Raw genomic sequence first — 14852 nt, 5'->3', positions numbered from 1 at the left:
TTCAAGGTATACTTCTTAACACATAGATCTAGGAGTAGATCTAAAGTTTTGAAACTCGTACTCATAATTTTCGTTCGGTTTTCCTTGCACGGATCTACGGCTTTGGGTGATTCGGGGTTTCCGCGACGCGAAAAGCGAAGACCCAACAGTGGTATCAGAGCCACGTGCAAGGCTTGTACGAGTTTAATTTTTTGGTTTAATGAAAACTAAAGTTTCTGTAATTTTCTGTAAAATTATGATTTTTGGGTTTTTATGAGTATTTTTCTCGAGTAATCGAAGCACAAGTGTTTAGACGCTTGTAGGCTTCGACTACCGGGAAGTTTTTTCCAAAACGGTGATGTTTCGACCCAAATCCGTTTGGGACAGCGAGCGAAGTCGCTGTAGGATCTCTTAGGAGCAACTCACGATGGTTAGATCGTGGGTAGGAGCACTCCCCCTAACCCCGCAAGGGGATTTGCTTTGCGATTGCGCCTGAAATCGCTAATCGGGACAGCCGGGAAAATTCTTCTCAAAGGTTTCGTCCCAAATCGTTTTGGGACAGCGAGTTTAGGCGGTGTTGGATCGCAAAGGAACCCTCGCGATGGTTATATCGCGGGTAGGGGCGCTGCCCCTGGCCCCGCAAGGGGATCCGTTCCGCGATTGCGCCCGAAACCGCTAAATGGGACCGCCGGGAAATATTACTCGTAAAAATTGTAAAAATTATGAAAATATATAATTTTGAATTATATATTAATTTTGTGATAGTCATGGCCCAAAAACCCAATATGATTGGATTGTGTTGTAATTCATAATACGGCCTGCGTGCCGTTATGTGTTTGCGCGTGTTGTATGTTTTTATTTTTCCGCGACCTGCGCGTCGTGCCTTTCTCATATATTCTGGTTGTAAATTAGATTTAGACTCGAATGTAACTCGAGTTTCAAATTGTAATGTACAAATTGGAGCGGTGGAGGGTCCACACGAGACGGAGTTCCGAGGCGGGCACGAGCAACACAAGGTGGTCAAAGGGAGGAGCTTGGAGAAGCTGTTGATCCTAGGTTGACCATTCGATCTTCTCATTGGCTTGAGAAGATCGTAGTAGGGCCATGACTAAATCACAAATAAATTAATTAGTTAATTGCTTATGTATATGATGCATGTTTAATAAGTAATTAATTAATTAGTGCCTTACGATTAGATTAGATCTAAGTCGTGCACATGATGCACCCTTGCGATTAGATTAGATCTAAGTCGTGCACAAGATGCATCCTTTTTCGATTAGATTATATCTCAATCGACTCAACTCTAATGCCTAACAGTGCCGTGATACCTATCACTACCTCGATCACATGTATTGTTGAATCTGCCAAAGCAGAGCAATACATATTATCTTGGTAGGGTATGGAGGGACAATCTTGGTCCCACCTATCAATGCATGGGTGAATACAAACTCAATTAGATTGAGTATTCCTAGTTACTCGGTTGGATCGAGTCAACTATAGGCATTCTTCCAACGGTTGGAAAAGATAGGTCAAAATGACATCTATATTAACTCTCGGGCGTATTAGCCAAAGCTAACTTGAGTTTTAATATAAATGCGGATATTGATTCTATAAACAAGAGTTGCATAGAGATGTAATTGGTAATCGTTATCTACCGATCATACTAAGCCTTGGGCGTATTAGCCAAAGCTAACTCAAGGGTTAGTATGATGTGGATCTTGTCCCACAAGAATTATAGAATTCAGTGGGAGCATCATTTAATTAAAGGCCTAATTAAATGATTTTAAAAGAATATGATATTTATTTCTGCAAATTTTCTGTTGTAGATAACCATGACGTCGAATACGAACTCTTTCTCCCTGCGTTCTGTCCTTGAGAAGGGCAAGCTCAACGGAGCAAATTTCCTGGACTGGTACAGGAACCTGAGAATAGTTCTCACTCAGGAACGTAAACTGTACGTTCTGGAGCAGCCCATTCCCGAGGCTCCTCCTGCCACTGCCACGCGAGCTGACCGGGATGCTTACAAGAAGCATCAAGATGACGCATTAGATGTGTCCTGTCTAATGCTCGCAACCATGAACTCTGAGCTTCAGAAGTAACATGAGTTGATGGGTGCTTATGATATGGTTGAACATCTTCGTCAACTATATCAAGGACAAGCAGGGCACTGGAAGAGGAACTTCACAGGATACGTGGAAGATCTTAACAAGAAGAGAAATAAGATTTCTACTTCAGGTATAAATGTTATAGAAGTCAACCTCTCTATTTCTTCGTCGTGGGTATTAGATACCGGATGTGCTTCGCACATTTGTACTAATGTACAAGCACTGAGAAATAGCAGAGCATTGACAAAGGCCGAGATAGACCTACGAGTAGGCAATGGAGCACGGGTTGCTGCTGTTGCTGTAGGGACTTATTTTCTATCTCTGCCCTCTGGGCTTATACTAGAGTTAGACGATTATTGTTATGTGCCTGCATTGACTAAGAACATTATATCAGTTTCTTGTTTGGACAAGAAAGGATTCTCGTTTATAATAAAGAACAAATGTTGTTCTGTCTATTTAAACGATATGTTCTATTGTAGTGCACCTCTGATAAACGGACTCTATATTCTAGACCTTGAGAGCTCTATCTATAACGTTAGTACCAAGAGGTTCAAATCGATCGATATGAACCACACCTATCTCTGGCATTGTCGCTTAGGTCATATAAATGACAAGCGCTTATCCCAGCTCCATAAGGATGTTTATGTGGATTTGACTTACTTGTACTAGGGTACACATCTTTATATATATTTATGTGGATTTGGTTTAGGATATTGTCATGCTTAGTTTCATGCACCATTCGCATGATTGCAAGTTGCGTGATAGTCTGCTCCATTATTGTAGAGCATATCGCTAGTTTTATCACTGTTCGGTGCTCCATTGGTCCGCTCATGGGTAGCGTGACGCAGCGTGGTAGCACGTCAGTTTTGCTCTGTTCGGTGCTCCGTTGGTCCGCTCATGGGTAGTGTGACGCAGCGTGGTAGCACGTCAGGGATCCCTCCCCGTCATGGTGTACCGGGAGATGAGAGCATTTCGCTCCCCCATTTATGATTTAGGGTAGGAGTATGTGTGTACTCCGACAGCATCCCGTCCATTCGGTCACTCATCAGGAGCAGTGACGTCAGAGTGCACGGTTGTCACAGCCCTACCCTCTCAGTCTCACCATTGTGTGTGAGATGACTGACTGGCATTAGGGGTGACCATGTCATTGGCACCATATGTATTTATTGCATTTATTTGCTTGTGTTTGCTGCACTTATATACTGCATTTTGGTGGATGCATTTGTTTGACATGCATACAGGAGGCATATTGTGTATCTGGTTTGATGACCTTTTGTTCTAGATAGGAGTTCCTGGTGAGTACAGCTTCCTCAGTTACCTTTCAGTTTTGCATATTTCCTATATATGATTAGGAAGCTGTATAGATATATCTTACTAGGCATGTCTATTGGTATTCGCTGAGTTGTTGAACTCACCCCCTTGGACACTATCTTTTTTAAGTACCAGGTTGTTTATGGTGTCGCTTGGAGTATCCTGCCTGCTGGTCCCATGTCACCTCAGAAGATCTGTCTTCGCTGTTGTGCATTTGTACTTTGGTATTTGTGTATCTAGCTTGTGTTTCAGTTTTGTTTCCGGAGTGGTGTTTTGTGGTGTGGTGTAAGCCTAGCCGGCTAGCATGTTATGTATTTTGGTTTTCTATCATTTTTCTGCTGTGTTTTGGATTTTTGTTCCAGCCGAGTGGGCTGATGATATAAACTGCGTGGATGCCTTTGTGTTATATTTTTATTACTGTTATTGTTCCGGCCGTGTTGGCCGAGGTATATGTGGCCCTGAGGGCTTTGTATAAATGTTTCAGATTGTCACCCATATAGGGGAGGTGCTGCCGAAATTTTTTCGGACAGGGACTTCCTCGGGGCGTGACAATTTAGTGATATCAGAGCGTGTTTACGATACTTGCTATGTGTTTTGGATTTCGAGATTTATCTGATACCAATTTATTTGGTATCAGAGCACGGTTTACGGGTTTTATATTCCGTGTTTTGGATTTCGTGTTTTAGTTTTCTTGATGTGACTTTTCGGGTTTTGGGACCTGGCAGCGGCAGGACATCTCCAAGTTATAGGAGGTATGTTGGTATATGTTATCCTATCTTTTTGGTTAGTATATACACTGTTGACTATTATAGTTTATGACATGTATTAGTATTCTTTATTAGTACATGTCTGGTTATTGTAGCATATATTACATGTGATGGGTTAGCCACTGATCTTGATTGACCTTAATAGAGATTAAGGATTTTAGGTTCTGGTGATTTTTCATATCATACCCCCAGTAGTTTTAGCTTCTGTTATGATTAGATGGTTAGAAGATCGAGGCACATACCAGCCTCTGTTATTATTAGCTGTGTAGTGAATAGTATCTACATATTCATGTTGACTTAGCCAGTAGTATACCATTTTATCTTAGTTAATTTCATTTGTAGATAATTGATCAACTCTTGTGAGATCGGTCAGTAGAAGTTTGATTTACCATAGTTGCTTGAAGGGGATTAATGTAATCTTGATCAGTTGGTAGATGACCGATTTAGTTTTGTTGGTCTGATCAATAGAGGACCATCATACTCTATTTTATAGAGATGCTGATCTTTGGGTTATTCGTGCTTAGTTGAATATCTTGAGCATATAGAGTACATGACTTGTACTGAAGTGGGGAAAGACTGAATTTGCCGTATACCGTTGTCGGTTTGGTCAATCTATAGAGGATCGATGTATCATATTCCATGGGTACGTTAATTTTTGACTGTATGTACCTAGTTGGATAACTTAGAAGGTATTATAGGGAATATCAGGTTGATTGGATTAATTATGCTGATTCTGCATATCTATGTGGTGTGGGCATATGATTATTACGAGTTGTAAGAGTGTTATGATGGACGGTTTAATTGCATGTAGTGAGTGAAAATATTTTATGATGATTTACGAGGAGTAGAGAGCCAATCGACAGTTATGTCGGTTAACTATCTGTTGATAGTACTTCTCTACCCTTGTGGGCATTGATCATAACTAAAGATTACTGAACCTCAGGTGGAGCAATCGTAGTATGATGTGTTATAAGACAATGATTACTAGCCTTATCCCCATCGAGTAGCTCGAGACCCTGACCACATGATTATTTTACAACGGTCTTGAAGTTTATAATTCAGATTGGAGTATATGATCTTTTATCGATATTTGTTGAGGGTTCGACTTTTTGATGACATTTATTGGAGGATATTTTACGGGTATGATTATGAGATTTGTGGTGATATTCTTTGATGGTAGACTCTTAATCAAGATGTTCAGTGATCCTTTGAAATTTGGATGGTAATTCTTTAATTGTAGATATTTTAGTATCTAAAGGATGAGATTTGATGTATTCCTTAGACATTGTTTGTATAGGATTAGTAGAGTTTTATACTCATATCTTTTGGATATTAGGGTACCCAATACGAGGAAAAATTGATTACTGAGGAGTTATCATGTTTGACGATGGTTGAGGATGGTTTGAGTTTGACAGATAATATTTAATTAAGTTCAGTTGGTGAGTGTTTTTACAATTGTACTTAGTGATTTCTATTACATTTTGATTTTTCATCGTCAATGATATTGAGAATATGTGGATGCAACAATTAGCATACATTATGTGTTTTATTTTTAATGAGTCTCCCAGAGCTCTTATGTCGGGTTTACTTGAAGAGGAGGAAGCAGGAGATAAAGGGAGCATTTTAGGTGAGGGAAAGAGAACAAGATCATATTATTTTACTTCTGTTCATTTTCAGCTACCCTGATTAAACTTGGATGGAACCTGAGTGAAGGAAGTGATACTATTATTATCTATTTGAGACTCAAATTTCATCTCTTTCTCTGTTGTCGATTTGAGTGGAAATAAAATGGAAATTTTAGACTTCTTTGTAGTTTGCTTGCTATTCCATTTTCCTTGGAGCAAGAAAAGGTGGTGGCTCTTTCTAACCTCCTCTTGGGAGTCATCTTTGCAGCAAGGGAGAAAACCTGACCATATAAATGAGTGTACTCTTTTGCACCAGGAATGATGGTCAATTTGCTAAGTAGTAACTTGAGAAGTTGATAGGCTCATTAAAAGGTTAACATTCTTCATCGAATAAATTTGTAACTTGATCATTTTGACTACAAGATTATAGATTCATATCAACATGCAAGATTTTAAATTTTTGTGAACATGCGTTAATCAATTCCATGCGTTAGAGTGTAAAAAGGACATTTAAAGTGTTAGATCTGCCTTTTGTTCAATTTTTCCAGAACATCGATAAAGCTGTAAGTTCTGAGTTACTAGAAGAGGTGAATAAAAGTATGAGGGTTGTAAAGCTTTTGGTTGGCAGCTTCAGTTGCTAATGGATATTCTTTGTATTGGTAAAAGATTAGGATTAAAAGCAGTAATTATGGAATGACCATGCCTAAGACATATTGGTTCTTCTAATCATTTCCTCTAATAAGCCTGCTATTTTACATTCCATATACAGGTTTCAATTTCTTATAATGGTTTTGAGCAATAAATGCCTGGTGTGGATGTCAAGTTTCGACCACCATCTAGTTATTTATCTAACCCTTTTGACTTCAGTCAGTGGATCTGAAGCCATGGCATGGGTGATCTCTATGCCGAGCATACACTTGTTGTATTGTGGGGAAATAAGTGATATGGCTATGGTGCCATATGTGATTTTATAGTTTTGTTAATAAGCGATGGTTACTGATAGAAGCATGGAGGGTGTCACATGGATAATATTTATATATATTTGACAATTCACCTACTTCCAAGATTTGAGGCGTTCTTTTTGGTAGAATGGTATGAAGAAAGACATCGCGGAATTTGTAGCTAGATGTTTTGTTTGTAGTAGGTGAAGGCTGAGCACCAGAGACCTGTCAGATTTTTACAGAGGATTCATGTTTCTGAGTGGAAATGGGAACATATTACTATGAACTTTATGGTGGGTTTGCCGAGGACACGACGAGGTCATGACACGATTTGGATAATCGTTGATCGATTAACCAAATCCGCGCACTTCTTAGCGATCCGGAAGACTGATTCCCTGGATCGATTGGCAGATCTGTATTGTCGGGAGATCATCAGATTTCATGGTGTCCCTTGACTATTATTTCAGATAGAGACCACGGTTCACGTCTCGATTCTGGCAGAGTCTATGGCAGGCCTTGGGCACTCAGCTCCAGTTTTCCCTCCGTAGACAGATGGACAGTCAGAGCGGACCATTCAGACTCTAGAGGACTTGTTGAGGTGAGGTGTATTGGATTTTGGGAGGCAGTTGGTAGGACCACTTGCCATTGGTAGAGTTCACCTACAATAACTGTTTTCATTCGATTATCCAGTTGAGACCGTTTGAAGCGTTGTATGGTAGGTCTTGTCGGACACCCACCCTCTGGAATGAGGTTAGGGAGGCCCAGTTGTTGGGACCTCATAGAGCTCAGCATGAGGCAGAGTTGGTCCGTACTATCAGACGGAGGATGTCAGAGGCGCAAGACCGCCAGAGGAGTTATGTTGATCAGAGACTCAGCCCCTTGGAGTTCTCTATTGGCGACCATGTATTTATGCGAGTTTCACCCAAGAAAGGAGTGAAGAGATTTGACTTCAGAGGTAATCTAGCTCCACGATACATTGGCCCTTTCCAGATCATGGAGAGGATTGGAGCGGTAGCTTATCGGCTGGCACTATCACCGTCCCTGGCAAGAGTTCATGACGTATTCCATGTGTCTATACTGAGGAGATACATACCCGACCCAACACATGTACTGACAGATATCTCAGTTCTCGTTCAGCCTGACATCATTTATGAGGAGATTCCGGTACAGATGCTGGATCGGAAAGAGTGTCGGTTGCGGAACAAGACAATCCGACTGGTTAAAGTCGAATGGCAGCATCTTTCCGACGAGGAGTCTACCTAGGAGCTCGAGGATACGATTTGAGCTTGATACCCTCACATTTTCACTTGAGGTATGTAAGTTGTGGTTCCGTTCAGCGTTTATACTATCTACTTGTTGTTAGTACTTGCTGATGGTAGATGATGAAATTTGGGGACCAAATTTTTATTAGTGGGGGAGAATGTAAAATACAGAAAAATGGCGAAAAATGATAAGAGAATTTTTTGGAATTTTTAGAAATTTTCTGGGAATTTTTCGGAGCTCGTATGGACAAGTTTATGGGGATAAAAATTGGGCCCCGGAAAGCCTGTTTAGGCTACCCTGTTTTAACGAGAAAATATTTATTTTCTTTAAATCCTTTTCCTTTTCTTTTTCTTTCTTTTATTTCCTCCGCCGAATTGTGCCCGCGTGCCCTCACCCGAACGATTTCATTTTTCCTCCCAACTTCTTCCCCCATTTCCTTCTGCCTGAGATCCCCTTCCCTCTCTGGCGACTCCTGCGTTCCGATCACCGACGCCGAGCATCCTTCCTCTCCCTCTCAAGGTGTGGAGCTTCGCCCCATTCTTGCGCGACCTCATCTTCCCCGACGCCGCTGTCCATCGCGCTTTCGCCCTGATGTCGGCGACTCTCGATCACGCCGGTGTTGTCCAACCCATCGCCACCGGACCTTCTTCTCCGTCGATCGAATAGGCTGATCAATTTTCCCTCAGATCGCTGACCCCTCTCCGATTGTCACTACAGCTGTCCCTCCAGCGGTGCCCTAGTGCCATTACCTCCATGTCATCATCGTCGCTAGAGGTCACGGGGTCAGGTCAGGGATGTCGCTCCATTACCTGTGCCCTAGTTCCAAACCCCTGCCGACTTCTCTTCTTCCGATCACCTTCAGTCGTCCTCTCGGATCGCTGCCCCTTGTGCCAGTGAGTTTGGCCGGAAGAGGGAGTATCGAGTTCTCTACTGATCCTACTATCCTAGCACTATCTGCGATTCTCTGATCTCTTCTCTGGCTGACGGCGAGGAGCACAAATTCACCCTAGCAGCGATTTTGGAGGTAAGTACCATACATAGTTGTGGATTTTGGACTTGATCTTGCTGGAGTGGTGTTGATTTGGGAGTTATGTGTCCCAAGGTAGAAGATTAGCAAGATTCCAGCCACCACGGTACTGTTCGCAGGAGTTTTCCTTCGCCCGATCGTTCATCACCTCTGACTAGTGGAGAGAAAGAGGTAAGGTGCTCTGGTTGTTCTGGAAATTTGGTTGTTGTTTGGATGTCGATTTCTTGAGCTTCATTTTGATCCAGACCGTGCATTGCAGGGCGTTTCTTGATTTCCAACAGCTACCTCTGTTCCGACAACAAGTTGTCTTTGCTATGGATTTGTTGGGTTGTGGATTAAGGTAATAAGTAGGTAAATTGGTTTGTATTTGTAACGACCACCCTTCTTACTACTACTACTCTCTAAGGATGACCGTTACTTATCTAAAAACTCTACTTAACCAGTATAATTAAAAACACAAGGAAACCCTACCGAAAAATTTCGACAGAATTTCCCCTGTACCGGTGACCAAATCTGTTAGTTAGAGCCCTAGAGCCAATCGTTTGATGATTGTATGGACTCATGTATATCATATTCTTGTATATTAATAAAGACTTTTGTTTGGTTATTATACTTATTTATATTAGTGCCAAATAGACTAAGTATAATAGCGTCCTTGAGTAGAAGGTTTATACCTATATCAATCGATTAGTTGAATCGATAGTGAGATGATATAGGGAACACTACTCTAAATCATTCCTAGTCGAGTATTAGCATTCAGGGACAATGTTAATACAATAAGACTAGCATGTAGGTCAGCTCGATGACTTGATCTCACAAGTCATGGATATAGAGATATCAAGCTGACACATGGATATGCATTAGAGAATGTATACTGAATGACCCGCCATGAGAAAGTATCATGGATCGTTATATGAGTGTCATATACTTTCTCATGTGGCTATTAGTATGACTATTAGTCCTTAGACCTGAAGTCACCATGGATCCCTACATAAGGAGTTATGTACTTTAGTTTCGTCAAACGTCACCCGTAACTGGGTGGACTATAAAGGCGATTACTGGGTATATAACGAATTATGTAGAGGGATGTGAGTGATGTAGATGGAATCTATCCCTCCCATATGACGGGAGCGACATCGGTATTCTTGATAGAGTGAGACCACTAAGTGCATGGCCATGCCCAAATGAGTCAACATTAGATGTTGAGCTCATTTGATCGAGTGAGTCTACTTGGAGTTCAAGATTTAGATTGATTAGAGGATGACACGGTCTATGCCTCATATTGATCAATCTAGATGTCTAGGATAGAAGGACACTTGTCATTATTTTGTGAGTAGTCACAATTGGTAGTCACAAGGTGATGTCGGATCTCGACATTCTTGTAACTTGGGTAGTAATGATGTGTTGCTAGATACCGCTCATTACTTATGCTCCTAAATGGGTTTAGGGCATTGCCAACATTACAAGAACCTATAGGGTCACACACTTAGGACAATTAGGTGGAGATTAGGTTCATATGATGAACCAAGAGGATTAGATTCATTTGATGAATCAAATTGGATTAAGAGTAATCCTAATTGGGCTAACTTGAGTTTGACTCAAGTTGATTCATGTGTTAAATGTGTCTAATTTAGATTTTGACTCATTGAATCAATTCAATTTAATGAATTAGATTCATTATATTAAGTTGGCTCGAATCAAATGGTTGGATTAGATCCACCATGGTAGAGATTGAGTCAAGTTTGACTTGACTTGAGAAGGAAGACCAAAGGTCAATTTTGACTTGACCTTTTGCCACCTCATTGGTGAGTTGGCATTAGGTGGACCAATAATGATGTTCCACATCATCATGGGTGCCACCTCATGGAAGTTACAAAGCCACTCTCTTAATGGTTTCATATTAATTGCAATTAATGCAATTAATTTGTAATGGTTTCATATTAATTGCAATTAATGCAATTAATTAGAGAGTTTTTGAAAGTGGCCGGCCACTTTGTTTTTGGGTGTGAATTTGATTTTTCCATTCAAGTGGTGTAACTTCTTCTTCTCCCTTGTGTTCTTCCTCTCAAGCTCTCCCTCTCCCTCTCCTCCTCCCTTGGCCGAACCACATAGGTGCTAGCACACCTTGGTTTTTGGTCATCTCCATCTAGTGTGTCCGTGTGGCTACTTCTAGAGGACCGGCGCTTGACGGTCTTGAGATCCGGCATCATTTGGACGAGCGGGAACGGGAAGGGCATCGCATCAAAGGTATAAATGGTTTATCCTTATGTAGATCTACTGTAGATTAAAGTTTTTCAAACTCGTACTCGTATTTTCGTTCGGTTTTACCTTGCACGAGATCCGTGGCTTGGGCGATTCGGGGTTTCCGCGACGCGAAAAGCGGTTTTCGCGGACCAACAAGTGGTATCAGAGCCACGTGCAAGGCTTGTACGAGTTTATTTTTATTTTTATGAAAAATAAAACCTTCTGTGATTTTCTGTAAAAATTAGTTTTTTATGATTTTATGGGTAATTTTTCCGTAGAAGCGAAGCACAAGTGTCTCGGCACTTGTAGGCTTCGGCTACCTGAAAGATCTTTCAAAACCGGCTTCGTTTTGCCCCAAATCCTTTTGGGAGAGCGAGCTTTGGTGCCATTAGATCGCAAAGGAACAACTCAAGATGGCTAGATCGTGGGTATGGGTACTGCCCCTAACCCCGCAAGGGGATTTGCTCCGCGATTGCACTCGAAATCGCTAAAAACGAACCCGCCGGGAAGATTTTTCCGAAACGGCAATGTCTCGACCCAAATTGTTTTGGGACAGCGGGTTTAGGCGCTGTTGGATCGCAAAGGAACTCTCGCGATGGTTAGATCGCGGGTAGGGGCGATGCCCCTGGGCCCCGCAAGGGGATCCGTTCCGCGATTGCGCCCGAAACCGCTAAACGGGACCGCCGGGAAATTTTATTCGTAAAATTGTAAAAATTAATTTTAAAATTATAGAAAATTATGAAAATATATAATTTTGAATTATATATATTAATTTGTGATAGTCATGGCCCAAAGCCCAATATGATTGGTTGTGTTGTAATTCATAATACGGCCTGCGTGCCGTTATGTGTTTGTGAGTGTTGTATTATATTCGCGACCTGCGTGTCGTGCCTTCTCATATTTTCTTGTTGTAAATTAGATTTAGACTCGAATGTAACTCGAGTTTCAAATTGTAATGTACAAATTGGAGCGGTGGAGGGTCCACACGAGACGGAGTTCCGAGGCGGGCACGAGCAACACAAGGTGGTCAAAGGGAGGCGCTTGGAGAAGCTGTTGACCCTAGGTTGACCAATCGATCTTCTCATTGGCTTGAGAAGATCGTAGTAGGGCCATGACTAAATCACAAATAGATTAATTAATTAATTATTATGTATTTGATGCATGTTTAATAATTAATTAATTAATTAGTGCCTTAACGATTAGATTAGATCTAAGTCGTGCACATGATGCACCCTTGCGATTAGATTAGATCTAAGTCGTGCACAAGATGCATTCTTCTCGATTAGATTAGATCTAGATTGAACCAACTCTAAAATTCCTAACCGTGCCGTGATACCTATCACTACCTCGATCACATGTATTGTTGAATCTGCCAAAGTAGAGCAATACATATTATCTTGGTAGGGTACGGAGGGACAATCTTGGTCCCGTCTATCAACGCATGGGTGAATACAAACTCAATTAGATTGAGTATTCATAGTTACTCGGTTGGATCGAGTCAACTATAGTCATTCTTCCAATAGTTGGAAAGATAGGTCAATATCACATCTATATTAACTCTCGGGCGTATTAGCCAAAGCTAACTCGAGTTTTAATATAAATGCGGATATTGATTCTATAAACAAGAGTTGCATAGAGATGTAATTGGTAATCGTTACCTACCGATCATACTAAGCCTTGGGCGTATTAGCCAAAGCTAACTCAAGGGTTAGTATGATGTGGATCTTGTCCCACAGAATTATAGAATTCAGTGGGAGCATCATTTAATTAAAAGGCCTAATTAAATGATTTTTAAGAATATGATATTTATTTCTGCAAATTTTCTGTTGTAGATAACCATGACGTCAAATACGAACATTTTCTCTCTGCGATCTGTCCTTAAGAAGGACAAGCTCAACGGAGCAAATTTCCTGGACTGGTACAGGAATAGTTCTGGAGCAGCCCATTCCGGAGGCCCCTCCTGCCACTGCCACGCGAGCAGACCGAGATGCTTACAAGAAGCATCAAGATGACGCATTAGATGTGTCTTGTCTTATGCTCGCAACCATGAACTTTGAGCTTCAGAAGCAACATGAGTTTATGAGCGCTTACGATATGGTTGAACATGTAAAATACCGGAAAATAGGCGAATATTAATAAGGGAATTTTCCGAAATTTTTGGAAATTTTTCGTTAATTTTTCGGAGCTCGTACGGACGAGTTGACGGGGATAAAAACGGGGTCCGGAAAAGCCTGTTTAGGTTACCCTGTTTTAATGAGGAAAAGTTTTAATTTCTTTTTCCTTTTTCCTTTTTCTTTTTATTGTTTTTCGCCGTCCCGTTTTCTTTCTCCCTCGCGGACCCGAGTTCTTCCCCAACTCCCCCGACGCCGTTTCCTCTGCTTCTTCTCCCCGAAACCGCTCGCGCCTCTCCTTGCCCTAACCGCCGGCCCCGGCGGTTCTCTCCTTTGCCGACGCCAGCGATCCTCCTCTCTGCCTTAGTTCTACCGCCGGCCGAACCCCGAACCTTGTTTTCTTCTTCTTTCCGTGTGCCCTAGCGCCGCCACCCGAGAACCCGCGCCTTCTCTCGATTGGTGGCAGCGCCGAGACGAAGCCGAGCGCCGACCACAGGTTCAGCACCAGTCTCCGGTGCCTAGTTCCTCCCTGTGTACTGCCGCTGTTGCTCTTTTGCACAGTGCCGGCCAATTTCTTCTCTTCCGCCGGCGACTAGAGCCACCGCCGATCGCTCTGTGCCCTTCTACTTCTCTGCCGCCACTCTAACCGGAGCCGAGACCTTCTCACAGCAGTGCTGCCGGCCGGAAATCCTCTGTGCCCTAGCTGTGAGCATTTCTTCCTCCTCAGAGCAGTGGTGATACGGTATTGTGACAGAAAGGTGAGGGTTTAGGTCGTGATCTAGTGTTCTGTTCTTGTTCTATAGCTACTGTTGATCATAACATTAGATCGGTACCTTTTGGTTTTTCAGATCCTTGGTACAACAGATCGGCGATATTAGAGTTGCCCTATTCCGGCAGCCACTTTTTGTAGCAATCGACAGCACCTTTCCTGCCTGTTGAATTAAGGTAAGGATTAGGGTTTTGATATTTGTGGTAGATTATTGCTAGTTGAGTTAGCAATAATTAATAATTAGGTTTGGAAGTTATGTAATGGTGTAATTGGGGTTAACGAAACTAACCCTAACTGGTTAGTGGGTTAGAAATTTGTTTAGCTATTTGTTTATAATTAAATTAGCTAAACTGTGCGATTTAACACAGGACTTTGATTCGAGACGAGCATCTCGACGTCCGAGTTGGACCATTTCGATTGGAGGCGGGTACTTTGACTTATGTCTTTTGATATGCATGATAATATGTTTAACATATAACAGTAATTGTGTTACCTGTTTATTTCGGTTGGTCACTACATGATTAGTACATGTTGTTTGTTTATTTATTCTGCACTACATATTATCTACCTGATCACATATGCCTTAGGTAGTGACCTAACCACATGCTCTGTTATATTCTGGATCTAGGGTTTATTTGATACCCTCTTCGATTTGTGTGCCTTCTATTTGATACGTCTTCTTGTGGTACACACTTTGTATCTATTTATAT

The 14852-nt window shown here is 41.7% G+C and overlaps 1 long non-coding RNA gene across 1 annotated transcript; it reads left to right on the top strand.

Annotated features, from left to right (window-relative positions):
- Window positions 1-13990: 13990 nt before the first annotated feature.
- Window positions 13991-14570, top strand: LOC121971364. The gene is made up of 3 exons (XR_006109125.1): window positions 13991-14131; window positions 14222-14318; window positions 14511-14570. It is a non-coding gene; the product is annotated as an uncharacterized LOC121971364 (long non-coding RNA).
- The last annotated feature ends 282 nt before the right edge of the window (window positions 14571-14852 follow it).

The sequence above is a fragment of the Zingiber officinale genome, chromosome 1B (genome assembly GCF_018446385.1).
Source record: "Zingiber officinale cultivar Zhangliang chromosome 1B, Zo_v1.1, whole genome shotgun sequence".
In the NCBI taxonomy this organism is placed as follows: Eukaryota; Viridiplantae; Streptophyta; class Magnoliopsida; order Zingiberales; family Zingiberaceae; genus Zingiber; species Zingiber officinale.
The sequence above is the reverse complement of the archived record's forward strand: the minus strand, read 5'-3'. Positions and strand labels throughout refer to the sequence as shown.